This window comes from Bolinopsis microptera, chromosome 12 (genome assembly GCF_026151205.1).
Source record: "Bolinopsis microptera isolate Bmic1 chromosome 12, MBARI_Bmic_1.0, whole genome shotgun sequence".
NCBI lineage: Eukaryota > Metazoa > Ctenophora > Tentaculata > Lobata > Bolinopsidae > Bolinopsis > Bolinopsis microptera.
The window spans coordinates 7,319,646-7,333,703 of NC_087083.1; the positions used below are offsets into that span (position 1 = coordinate 7,319,646).

The window sequence follows — 14,058 nt, forward strand, 5'->3', positions numbered from 1 at the left end:
CGCAGTTATAAAACCGCGTGCAATGGTGCGCGCACTACAGACGCGCGCATTTTGTTAGCTCAGCTAGTCGATAAAAAGTGGAACGCGCGTTACATTAGGTAACAAACTAATTTTCTGTGCTTTCATGTATTTTTTCCCACGATGGCGAAAAGGAGCGCGAGCTTGATATTGACTGCCTAGCATATTGATGTTTATTTTAACATGCAATGTTCTCGAGTCCATGATAAGTATATGAATTAATACACACATTATCTGTGGAGCCAATTTTCACCTTGCTCACTCTTCCACACGTATTAACTTGAACGCCATCAAAATGACATAATATAATAATAATGGCTCACTTTTTTATTTTTCATGAGGTTTAATCTGATGCAAATTATTTCTAGCCCTTATTGGAAAACCGAGCAAAATTACTCGACTTGAAGCTGTTTTTTTCTCACTACGTACAGAAGATAATCCAATTATCTCGGAAAGCTGGACCAGCAGTAGAAATTATCACATCGCTGTCTGTAAATCAAATTTACACCAAAATACACAATTTGGTACTGTTGCACAGGTCGCGCTTTGCATTCTTATCAAGTGCTGGCTTTGTGGTCGCCAACTGTTAATGCTGCTCTGAAAATAATCTGACTGCACCTGCCTATAGTATTACACTAATAAAGTTGCTGGATTACTCAATAATGTAATAAAATAATGTAACGAAAACGTTTCCTCGGACTATATTCCTTGTATCATATAATATACAATAAAGTTCAACTTCTTTATATTTTATAACAATATTTCATGCTGCATATTGCATAATTCATTATCAGGAAATGTCACAACTGTAACAAAACCCCATGGTAGGAACCACAACTACAGATAAGGAATTATCATATAAATTACGTTCATATTAAATGCAGTAAACACACCGAATAATAATAATGGTGATGTAATAAGTGATTCGAGTCAAGTTACAGGAAAAAACACAGGGCGAACTTTATCGTATTATAAAGGAGCAAGGGACTAACGTAAATATTGAATACCATATTCACGGCTAAGTTAAACATCCTAATCACAACTAGGGGACGAAGGTAAATCCCATAATATTCATTCCTAAAGTGGCTAACTTAAATATCATATTTATTACAAGGGGACGAATCTAATTAAAGGTAAATTTAATATTCACCACTAACGATTACTGGTAATATTCATTGTAATATTCATTGTTAAATCGGGGATTAGGTTTAACGGACCGAGTAAACTAGTTCCGGTTAGATATAACAGTGATCTAATAGTGTTGGAGTAGACTATCCTAGAGAAAGACAGCTAATATAAAGGATGTGATGAGGTAATATTATGATCACTTAAGTAACAGGTGTTAGGGTTTAATAGCAGTAAAAGTTGGCAATTCTCCAGGTAAACTGTCCGGTAAATAGAGGTGCATGATAAATATTATAACAATACTATATAATAAATAGTAGGATTCACATTATTTTATACATAAAACCGGTTCTTGAGGGAAATATCAGTGACTCAAGGTAATGTATGTTTTATAGACCAACATTTTTCTCTTTGCACTAAAATTCCCCTGATTGTAGTACATAATACATAGTAACGAATGAAGAGCCATCCCTTAGTCCCTTGCGCCTGCACTTGGTCAGCAAGGAGTAAGTAAGAGTCACCCCTCGTCCCTTGCTCCTGCACTTGGTCAGCAAGGAGTAAGTAAGAGTCACCCCTCGTCCCTTGCTCCTGCACTTGGTCAGCAAGGAGTAAGTAAGAGTCATCCCTCGTCCCTTGCTCCTGCACTTGGTCAGCAAGGAGTTAGTAAGAGTCACCCCTCGTCCCTTGCTCCTGCACTTGGTCAGCAAGGAGTTAGTAAGAGTCACCCCTCGTCCCTTACTCCTGCACTTGGTCAGCAAGGAGTTAATAAGAGTCACCCCTCGTCCCTTGCTCCTGCACTTGGTCAGCAAGGAGTTAGAACTAACCGTCCCAGTACATTTACCATCAAGAGGTCATTGTGTACATCACTTATGAACCACTCGCTTACACACCGGGCCCACTTCGTCATTGTTTTAATGTGGAGGGGACTACTGAACTATTGTATATTGCTCCTTTATAATAACTATTGTATAGTTAATAACAACCACTCTGGTGTTATCACGTGACTAATTACACTAATTACACTAATTACACTAATGTTATAATCACAGTGTAGAAGAGTGTGAGTAGAGAGCAGCTGATACGACTGCCAACATTACATAATAGCCCGGTTCATAAAACAAAAATATTATCCAATAATTACGGCGATAGGCTTATCTGTTGTTCCTTAGGCCAAATAACTACCAAAAAAATTTTGAAGCTTCAACTCCAACCGGAAACACCCCCACATGCCACGCCCATTTTTTTCATCAATTTTTAACAGGTAAAAATCTTCATATCATCAATTTAGGCATGAAGGAGTGCTTTTAGTGCTCCAACAGTTTGGGGTCTAATAGTAATGGTAGAAAAAGGTTAACTTTAGTCAAAGTCTCAAGTCTCCACGGCGCTTGGTTTAGGCGCACCAGATCTCGCGTCTCCGCCTCCGCTGCGTGATTGGTGGCGCCAGAACTAAAGATCGTAGAGACATGAGACTTCAACTAAAGTTAACCTTTTCCTACCATTTATATTAGAGTAGCACAGATTCAGAGCTCTAAACACATTCCTTCATCCTTAAAACGACAATGATATGAATTTTGCCTGTAAAAGTTGATATCTTGATGTCAATTAACATCGTAAGCTTTTAAAACTAAAATTAATTAAATGAGTCATAATACTTCACACAATATTTACACACAATATGAAAATATAAATACAGGAAGTCTTTTGGATTCCACGTCTCCACACTAATGTTTATGAATGAGCAGTCACTGTCGAGAACGAGCTGGTCGAGTATTGGGAATATGCCATCTATGGCGTGGAGAATTTCCCCTCTATACCGTGGAGAATTTCCCCTCTTCATGAATCCTACAAGAATTTAACAAGTATTCCCCCATCTTGGAGAGGGAATCAGTCCTTCAGCTTCAAGAAATTCAGTTTACAGAAGAGATTCATTTAGATGTTAGATCCATTACTGATAACTTGGTAAAGGAATTAGAACCAGATGCTACTTTGTTAGCTAATGCTTGGATATTTATAGTTATTTACTTAACTTTGTCTTGACGTATCAGTAAGAGATTACTGTACCTCGTTATTTACGAAGAAATCATCAGACCTTATTAATAGTGATCGGTGACCCTGTCAGTGACGACTGACGAGCTATGAACGAATCATTGGATCTCATTGATAATGATCCTGTCAGTGACGAGCTATGAAGGAATTATTGGACCTTATCAATGCTGATCCTATCGGTGACGAGTTATAAAGAAATAAAGACCTCATTTAAATCCTAGTTTGACGAAAATATTCCTCTGGCAACAAAATTCCTTTTGGCAACGAAGATTAGACAGCTTGCTTGTGAAGACTTGGCGATCCGAAAACCAGGGTACCTAAATCAGAACCTGCTGACTTCTTTAAAGGATCAGTTCCACTTTCCAGTGCAGGGACCGAGAAAAGTTCAATGTCGAATCCAAGAGACTTCCTGTATTTATATTTTCATATTGTGTGTAAATATTGTGTGAAGTATTATGACTCATTTAATTAATTTTAGTTTTAAAAGCTTACGATGTTAATTGACATCAAGATATCAACTTTTACAGGCAAAATTCATATGATTGTCGTTTTAAGGATGAAGGAATGTGTTTAGAGCTCTGAATCTGTGCTACTCTAATATAAATGGTAGGAACACGTTAACTTTAGTTGAAGTCTCATGTCTCTACGACCTTTAGTTCTGGCGCCACCAATCACGCAGCGGAGGCGGAGACGCGAGATCTGGTGCGCCTAAACCAAGCGCCGTGGAGACTTGAGACTTTGACTAAAGTTAACCTTTTTCTACCATTACTATTAGACCCCAAACTGTTGGAGCACTAAAAGCACTCCTTCATGCCTAAATTGATGATATGAAGATTTTTACCTGTTAAAAATTGATGAAAAAAATGGGCGTGGCATGTGGGGGTGTTTCCGGTTGGAGTTGAAGCTTCAAAATTTTTTTGGTAGTTATTTGGCCTAAGGAACAACAGATAAGCCTATCGCCGTAATTATTGGATAATATTTTTGTTTTATGAACCGGGCTATTACATAACACGTGATGCCCAAATAAGGTAATGATAAACATTACCTTGTTGTCCCCAGCACCACATTCTTGTCCCAGGCTCACAAGGCTACTGATCTCACTGAACTACATAGTACTGTATTCAATACATGGGACTACTAAACTATCCAGTATCTAACCTACAAACATCTCATTTGCTCTGTTACATCATTAGTACGTTAGAACTGGTTTTATTGGTCCCCCCTACTCATTTCTACACATACCCACTCTGTACCCTAGTACCCTAGTACCCTGGCGTCTGGCCCACTCACATTATACATTTTAGTAGGGATCTACTGGTTAACCCAATCATTACAACCCCACATTACAGTGCACATAGTGACAGGGCTGTAACTGTGGCAGAACATTAAGGTCCATTAGTTGTGCTGTGATGTGTCACACTGGTTGGATTGTTCTAATTGGGCCACTAACTGAGACCCGGGTAGCTACCAGCTTGTAGCGTATACTAGCTTATATCAACTAACTGAGGAGCATGGAACACAAGCTTGTACAGTAGTAGTAGTGCAGGACATGGACTTGAAGTCCTGGTCAGTACTCAGTAGTAGTAGTGCAGGACATGGACTTGAAGTACTGGTCAGTACTCAGTAGTAGTAGTGCAGGACATGGACTTGAAGTCCTGGTCAGTAGTGGTAGTGCAGGACATGGTCTTGAAGTACCGGTCCTTAGCAATAGTGCAGGACATGGACTTGAAGTACCGGTCAGTAGTAATAGTGCAGGACATGGACTTGAAGTACTGGTCAGTAGTAATAGTGCAGGACATGGACTTGAAGTACTGGTCAGTAGTAGTAGTGCAGGACATGAAGTACTGGTCAGTAGTAGTAGTGCAGGACTTGAAGTCCTGGTCAGTAGTAGTGCAGGACATGGACTTGAAGTACTGGTCAGTAGTAGTAGTGCAGGACATGGACTTGAAGTACTGGTCTGGTGTTGAACACGGAGCTGTACAATTAAAATAGGTAGATCATAGCCGAGTGTAATCAACAACGTGTTAAGTCATAGTTGAAGCAGACTACATTAGAGCGCAATAGTCTTCTTGTACTGTGTTATATCAGTACAGCTGGTAGATACCATGAAGGGAGTGTAGTGTGAAGTGTGTAGTGTGTAGTGTGTAGTGTGTAGTGTGTAGTGTGTAGTGTGTAGTGTGTAGTGTGTAGTGTGTAGTGTGTAGTGTGTTCCCACGTCCCGAGAACACAGTAAAAATCTGATAGAAGCGCAGCAGAAAGCTTTGTACTTTTGCAAGATGTGCAACACCTCCCTAACTCTATCAGTTACTGAATTAGATGGTATAATAACCAAGGTAACCGTTTAGTCACCAAGGTAACTGTTAAGTCACCATGGCAACCGTTTAGTCACCATGGTAACCGTTTAGTCACCATGGTAACCGTTTAGTCACCATGGTAACCGTTTAGTAACCATGGTAACTGTTTAGTCACCATGGTAACCGTTTAGTCACCATGGCAACCGTTTAGTCACCATGGTAACCGTTTAGTCACCATGGTAACCGTTTAGTCACCATGGTAACCGTTTAGTCACCATGGCAACCGTTTAGTCACCATGGTAACCGTTTAGTCACCATGGTAACCGTTTAGTCACCATGGTAACCGTTTAGTCACCATGGCAACCGTTTAGTCACCATGGTAACCGTTTAGTCACCATGGTAACCGTTTAGTCACCATGGTAACCGATTAGTCACCATGGTAACCGTTTAGTCACCATGGTAACCTGTTGCAGCTTTATCCTTATTTGGTATGATTAGTATTGTGTACACACATTAAACACCTGCTCACACCTATAGTGGCCTTATGTACTTGTAGTAATGGTTCTCAGTGTGAAGTGTATAACAACTGTCTGTATCAACATACATTATACAGGTAGCAGGTGTAAACAATAATTAATACGCGTTTCAGTATCAAATGTGGTATCTTATAATTTGAAATCAGTGTTGGATCACTTCTGTAAAAGTCCTAATAAATCAGGAATAATCCAGGCCACAAGGGTGGTCATGGTCCCTGAATATTGTGTGTATTCCCTGCCTGGAACTGATATTGTATCTCGCTGACTATACTGTGATTCATTGTGATGTACAAGTATGTTGGGCGAATTAAGGAACAGTGTTATTATCGGTATATTGGCAAGTGTTCCAACACTACTACATGTTATTGTTTGCATAAGACCACAAGAGTGTATTATAAGTTTAACACAGGTTGTAATAAATATCCGGGGCCATGCTTTAGTACGGATTATAATTAATATTATAATCAATATTATAATTAATATTATAATTAATATTATAATTAATATGATGATTTTGCGATATCTAAAAATGTGTGATAATTGCAACAAGTAACAGTTAGAGAGTGTAAGGAGAGGGATACAGCACTGTAACTGGGAGGAACTAAGTAGTTTTAGTGTAGTAACTGGGAGGAACTAAGTAGTTTTAGTGTAGTAACTGGGAGGAACTAAGTAGTTTTAGTGTAGTAACTGGGAGGAACTAAGTGATCTACAGTGAACCAGTTTGACATGTCAAATTGCTCCTAGACCACCACTAACTCTACCACATACACACAACACGTTAAGGATTACAGAGACAAATGGTGGACGCTTGGGTTCTAAATTTAGGTTAGGTGATTTTCCAATCATAAGCTGTCAATCACACCACGTGACTGCCTCTTTAAACCACGTGACTGCCTCTTAAAACCACGTGACTGCCTCTTAACCAATCACAAAGAAGTTGAAAGTGGTAGACTTGACGCACCTCAACTATTGAAAGCCTGGAACAACTTATAGGTCACAACTTTGACGGGGCTAGTCTAGCTGTGTTATGAAATAGCCAAACCAAAGATTGTGTAGATTTTGGGCTGGCCCATCTTGGCTTTTCTAGTGGGTCGACCACTCAAATTTGCTCTATTGCTCAGCTTATAGCTTTATTCATTATTGACATATCATTACCGAGTTACCAACTATATTAACCTTCTTCTACCAAAATGACTATATTTAAGATTGGCTGAAATGTTTACATACAAACAATAAATGGTAATGTTTTTATCGCTACGTTTACTGAGATGTTATTATTCCAGCAGCAAGATGTCAGCAGTGAGTCTGTTAATTGAGTTGGTAGTTTCTAGTGTTAATTGGAAGTGCAATCAACCTGCACCGCATTCCACCATCTATAAATACACACTGCTTGCAGCTCTTTCAATTAACATGTTAGCTTGCTAATAAGCAAGTCCGCTGTGTATCACCAATCAGGGAACTGTATGTAAGTCACGTGGTATAACTCTAATCAAGGCTCAAATTTTCATAAATTTTTAGATATAATTCTAAAATTTTGGCCCGTTTTTGTTACCATCAAAAATGTAAAATATCCAACTATCCAGTGCCCTGATGGTTTGTACAACATACCATACACGCGTGTACCGTTGCTAGGCAACCCTGTACCGTACCTAGGAAACAGTATCAATTAGCCCTCCCTGTCAGAATCCACCAATCAGGAGCCGCCTTGCAGACAGTGGAAAAAGAACAACCAACCAAGGGTAGAAATGTTATACCACGTGTTTATCACGTGTTTACCACGTGTGTTTGGGAGAGTGTATCAGGTTTTGTTCCGTCAAAACTGTTTAGTAAAACATTTCATGGTATGTTTTGTAAAACTCCCCGCCCTGGATGTGAGACTTTCTCTTTCATTTTAGTTTGATGTAGACTACTTTAAAAACTTACTGTACAGAAAAAATGAATTATTCATTTTGTTATATCATGATATTTTTATGGTAAGTACAAGACATTAAATGCAGACAGTAACTTAAATAAAGCTATCTGATTGGCTTGTTAGAATCACGTGACTAAAATACAGCTCACTGATTGGTTTACTAAACTAAATCTATTCGTAAAGTTTGGGAACTGGATTTCCCAGATATTTTGTATCTATCAAATCTGAACCACGAAATACCGGAAAATTTGCATTCAGTACTTTAGTGTGGGCAAATGCCAAATACGGTATTACATTTATCAATTGTAATAACATATACAGATAAGAGTTGGTGGAGTTTCGACTTGCGAGAATTTAGATTAACAGATAAGGAAATAAAAATAAAGAAAGTATTATTTGATGTACGATAAAAGTTAGGCAGTATCCAGATAGCCCGACCCCTGTTCGCGAACAGGTGTTCGTGAACAGTCGGATATTGCCAAAAGTTCTTGAGCCAAGTTCTTTTACGTGGATAGACTTGTTAATGGATAACAGAACACACAGTTTTATCGAACACCTTATTTTCACTTAGAGTGTCTGGCACGTGCTTACTGCTTAGGGATACTTATAGTCGTACTATTATACATACTCTAATACTCTATAATACTCTATGAGTCTAATACTCTAAGAGTACTACTTAGAGAAACTAAGTTTACCAACTCCTCTTCAATGTGTTAAGTAATTGTTCATTCAACTAATCTTCTTCACCAAAATATGTGAGAATGAAGCGGCTACTTCCTCTGGTATGTGCAAGCAGTATCCACCATGTATTTCCTTTTATGGACGAATACCAAGTTAGAATCACAAGGTCTTACAGATACCGTCTAATACCTCCTGACTAAAATACAGCGCTCTGATTGGCTAGTTAGAATCACGTGACTAAAACACAGCTCTCTGATTGGCTGGTTAGAATCACTTTACTAAAACACAGCTCTCTGATTGGCTGGTTAGAATCACAAGGTCTGCTTGTTGGCTACAAAGTCCCTAATAACAGACACAATCTCGCAAAGTTATTACAGGCTTTATTCCCGTCGTTCTGATCAAAGTCCCGTTATCTTCTCTTGAAGTTTTCACATTCCACGCTGCATACCAACAAGTTGTTAACATGGTGATAAGAGCATCAGAGCATGTTGTTGCTCCTGTTTTCTTATGTAACACGTGACACTTAGCGCCCTGCTGTCTTTCTATCTCCTAATGGATCATCACAGTGATCACACTAGATATATCTCTTTAATAGTAGGAACTAAGTCTAAATATATCTCTCTTATCTAGGCTTGAGTAGGTTGCAAGTATTTTACAGATATCTGTGGGCGCGTTCTTACAATTCCTTTTAGTAGCGCGCCTGCTCATTGTGGCAGATTGCCAAGCTGTTAATTTATTAGTTGTGTGCTTACACTTAGCAGAGGGGGGTTTTACTTTGATGTGTCTTTTCAAAGGTACTGATTAAACTCTGCCGCGTCACTGTACACTTTACTGGGGTAGTCATTAATGTACAAACTCGCTGTAGATATCAGTGAGTAGGTATTAGAGAATAGAGAATATGTATTAGAAATATAACATTTTTCGTATAGGCTGGAAAATTAGAGAACTATTTATTTTACAAAAGCACGTGTTATGTTTAAGCGGTGAAAGCTGGTATTTTTCCGCTGCTGACTTCTCCGCTGGCACATAATTATTAGAGAACAGTTGAGATATTAAGATGTGTAGTTTGAGTACTGTTGACTGATTATGTCAGTTAATAAACGTGTTTTATAGCTCAGTAGCGCTAGGTTTCATGTAAACGGGAAGCCTTGTAACACAGACTCATACAGACTCACACAGACTCACACAGACCTCTGTGTCACAGAGGTTGTAGACCATTATCAGACTGGTAAAACCAGGTGATTTCATAGACTATCACAGTGTGTACACTTTTAGTGTTTTATTATTGTGTTTGTCTAAAATTGACACGGGAATTCGGGAAAACATTCAGAGAGAAAGATCATCATTACCCTGAAAGAAAACCTGATATTGGTTACCCCCTGGTTACCCCTCGGTTCGAAGACAATATTTTTACAAATATTTGACTGACTTTTCTACAAACTTTTATTCTGACTCCAAATCGCTTGCGTACAATTATCACACAATTACCGCTAATAGTTTACAAAAAGAGTCGCACAATTATCAAGGTATGTAGGTAACGTTCCCCTGACTTCAGGGCCAGTTCTAGTCCCAATATCCGCGTGTACTTTACATTGTGTGTCACGTGTCACGTATTGTGAGTCACGTGTCACGTATTGTGAGTCACGTGTCACGTATTGTGAGTCACGTGTCACGTATTGTGAGTCACGTGGGCTCAGTTTATTGTGGTATTGTTGGCCAGCTCCTCAGTTTATTGGCAATAACACGGATGTGTGGTGGTAAAGAGTGTGGTTTCTGTGTACACATTACACAACTAGGGACAACTCTAGCTATATGAAGGTTGGTTAATATGTAGTGAGTGGGAGGTTCACCACCCAAGTAATATCTCTGTTGATCGAGTAGTCGAGTGTACGCAGAGTTGAAGGGTCTTTCTCTCAGAATATAAAAATATAACTGGCAGAAAATGGTCTTGTGCTATTAAGTAATAATTAATAAGTAATAATTAAGTAATAACTGGGATAACTGTAAACAATTTAAATCTTCTTTTTTTCAAATTAAGAATTACTAAGCTCGGATTTCCCTTTTCCACCTCATTATTTTAATTAAGCAATTAATCAAGTAATTACATAAATATGTCGAGTAATGAGGCAGGAAATAAACCCTTAATTACAGGAAATAAACCCCGGATTAATAACGGACAACCTCTAACTTCACTCTCAGCCAATCAGAGAGCTGTATTCTAGTCACGTGGTACTAACTAGCCAATCAGAGAGCTGTATTCTAGTCACGTGGTATTATATTGTATCTGTTATTAGGAACTTCTCTCGCAGACTATCCTAATTATCTTTAATAGTGACTGAAAAGAGCGGGAAAATGTTGATTATTACTGAATTAATGTGAAAATTTATGATTTCACTTTACTTAGTTATCCTTTATTTGATATATAGTAATTAATTCATATCCACACCATTAGTTAGATTTACTTTAACAGATTAATTTACCAGATTTAACTTAACAGCAGGGAATTCCAACATTCTCCTCAGACTATCCTAATTCTATCTAACAGATGCGAGGTCTGAAAGAGATACGGTATCAAGTGAGCGGGAAAATGTTGTCAGTGTACTCGGGAGGTACACGATATAATACTGAGACTGTATAACCGGGGAATTAGTTTCAACTGTTAATTAGAGGAGGAAACGAGTACTCTGAGTTGATAATAATATGTGAGAATTTAGAAATTGATAATTATCCTAATTATGAGGAACTATCTGGCCGATAACCAAATTTTCTTTAGGCCTACTCTTAATGGAAGGACATGATTTAAAATCTGATTTTGTCATCGAAGTTTGATTACAAGATATTTGGAACTAAATCCCTCAAAATGTCCATATTATCTATGTTTTGTGGAGGGCCACCTTTCACTATCTCAGTGAACCTATAGATGCAATTCTCTACCAAATATAATCAATCTATCACCATTATAGCATAGGACATGACTAATAATGTATCACGTGACTATATCAAGGGTTTCGTAAGTTCCTAATAATAGGTTATGGCGTAGAATTCGGTAAATGTACGTGACATTTGGGGTTTCGTGCCTGGGACTTATCAGTGTGAGACTTAGACCCAACAACCACACTGTAAAGTGAGTTACTGTCTTTTGTAAAACTATTACTACATCATGTTACCTATAATTTCTCAGAACATAACATAGACGAACTGATATCTAATCGTAATTATAATCTTTATAATATCATGTTTATTCTATGTAGGAGGTTGTGTAGAAAAGTAGAAACCGGAAGGGAGAGAATCAACATTTACTGAAATTATTGAATTAGTGGTTTCCTATTAGAAGTAAACTGTAAAAGTATAATGATATAATATATATAATAATGATGATATATAATAATGATATCTTTAATATTACATGTCCGTCTCTATACATATCATAATATGTCCGTCTATCTTACTATATATAAAGCGAGACGATATATATGGATGTGTTTATCCGTACCATTTTACTGACACCACGGCATCAACTTTAACGCGACTTTCCGCAAAAACCGTAAAAGATATACAACTGAAACTTTTTTGACTGGGTCAAATGCTTTAATGGCCTTCAAATCAGCATGAAAAAATAAAAAATTGGCCAAGGAAAAAAAGTTTTAGATCCCAAAATTTGGACCCCCAAGTGGTGTCAAAAACGCGAATTAAATAGGTAATAATTATTTTAGTCTCTTGAGTCTTGACACTATTTTAGGGTTATACGGGTTCCTGCTAGTACATATAATATATCGTATTTACTTATTATTTATTGTAAGTATTAATAATAAATATGCTGTTATCTATGATATGACATGTTGACCAATGCATCAATGCATGTATGTATTATATTTCCCATATTTATTTATTATTTATTTATTTATTATTACTTGGAGCTCAAGTATGCCACTATATTTACATACCATAGGTCAGATTCCTACTTCATACCCAGTAAATAATGATGTATAATGATACAAGTTCCAACCACTAATCAATCATGCTGTATTACATCAAAATCGCATCCTGAGTAGTTCTAGTGTAATGTAAGATGAACACTTAAACTACTCGATAGTACTGGATACGCTGTCAAGTTTGTTAGTCACTAGCCGTGACCGACCAGCACAAAATTGGATAGCATAATCTTACTTAAATTATCTTAATATTATACATACATTAGCAACATTATGTTAACGACAATACTGTTATTTGAATTATAGGAATCATAATAATATGACTTTTTAGATCTCTATAGCAGTGTCCTCGCTCCAGACATTTATCGCAAGCCAGAATACACTGTTAGAAACTTGTTAACACACCAGTTGGTTATAAACCAACCGACTTTGTTAAGATTTATTGAAATAACAATAATTTGTCTCGGTTTTCCTGCCATCAACAAATAACACAAACACTGAACCATTCATGCCATTTATTCTACTATTTGATATTTTGATGCAGTGAAACTATCGGACTGCAGTGAATGGGGACTTGCCGCCCCATGGAAACATTGAAATATATCGACTCTGTTACATCACCTGATCACCTCCTCAACAAATGTATTTTATTGTAGTTGTGAAAATAGAGTGAGATTTAGTGAGCTTTAGTGGGATTTAGTGAGATTTGATAAGATTTAGTGAGATTCAGTGAAATTTAGTGAGATTTAGTGAGTATAAAATTACAGAGTTTAATATTAGTCTGACTCGGGTTCTGAGCAGCAATCTCCTGCTCATTCCTAGGTCTGTTATACACAGACATGATATTAAACTGCACTAAGACTCGGAGGTCAGCCATTTGAGTACAAACACTAAACAGTGCCTTATAGATGTGGGTAATAGCTGGGAGGCGGATCTTGACTTATCCCAGTGATCATGCTCAATCAGAGCCTTGGATTGCTGTATTGTTTTGACACGTGACAGTGATTCTGGGTTATAACTATAAGCTGACTGGTTTATCTGTCACGTGACCACACAAACTAACACGTGACCACACAAACTAACACCACCTCCCCACTATTACCTTCATTTTGTAGCGTGTCCTAAACCATGCACAACTTGCGGCTCTATACTGTGTGAGATACAACTTGAGGGATATGCAGTAGTAGAACAAGAGAGAGACCCGGAAGTGGCTGTGGAATGTGGGGGGCTATTTAGGATCTCAATGGGACTGTGGGAGAACCAATACCAGGCCCGAACCTGCTAATACAACAGTTACGTAGTGTACTAGTGTACTGTGCACTTTATAGAACACAACCCTGGTTAGATCCTGGTTGGAGCCTTCAGAGAGTTGAGACTTTAGAGCCATATTCAGCCGGGAAAAGGAATATTTGTATTATATAGTACTGGGAAATAGTTCTCCCCGGGTCGGTCCCATGATATAGTGTTGTTAGATGCGCGTGCCAAGTTCTTAAGTTTCCTGCTTTGTTCTAAAG

General features: G+C 37.9%; 1 protein-coding gene across 2 annotated transcripts in view; it reads right to left on the bottom strand.

Moving 5' to 3' along the window:
* The window catches only part of LOC134824589 (protein MTSS 2-like), a 37,247-nt gene that overhangs the window by 8,836 nt on the left and 14,353 nt on the right, over positions 1-14,058 (bottom strand). The window lies entirely within an intron of this gene.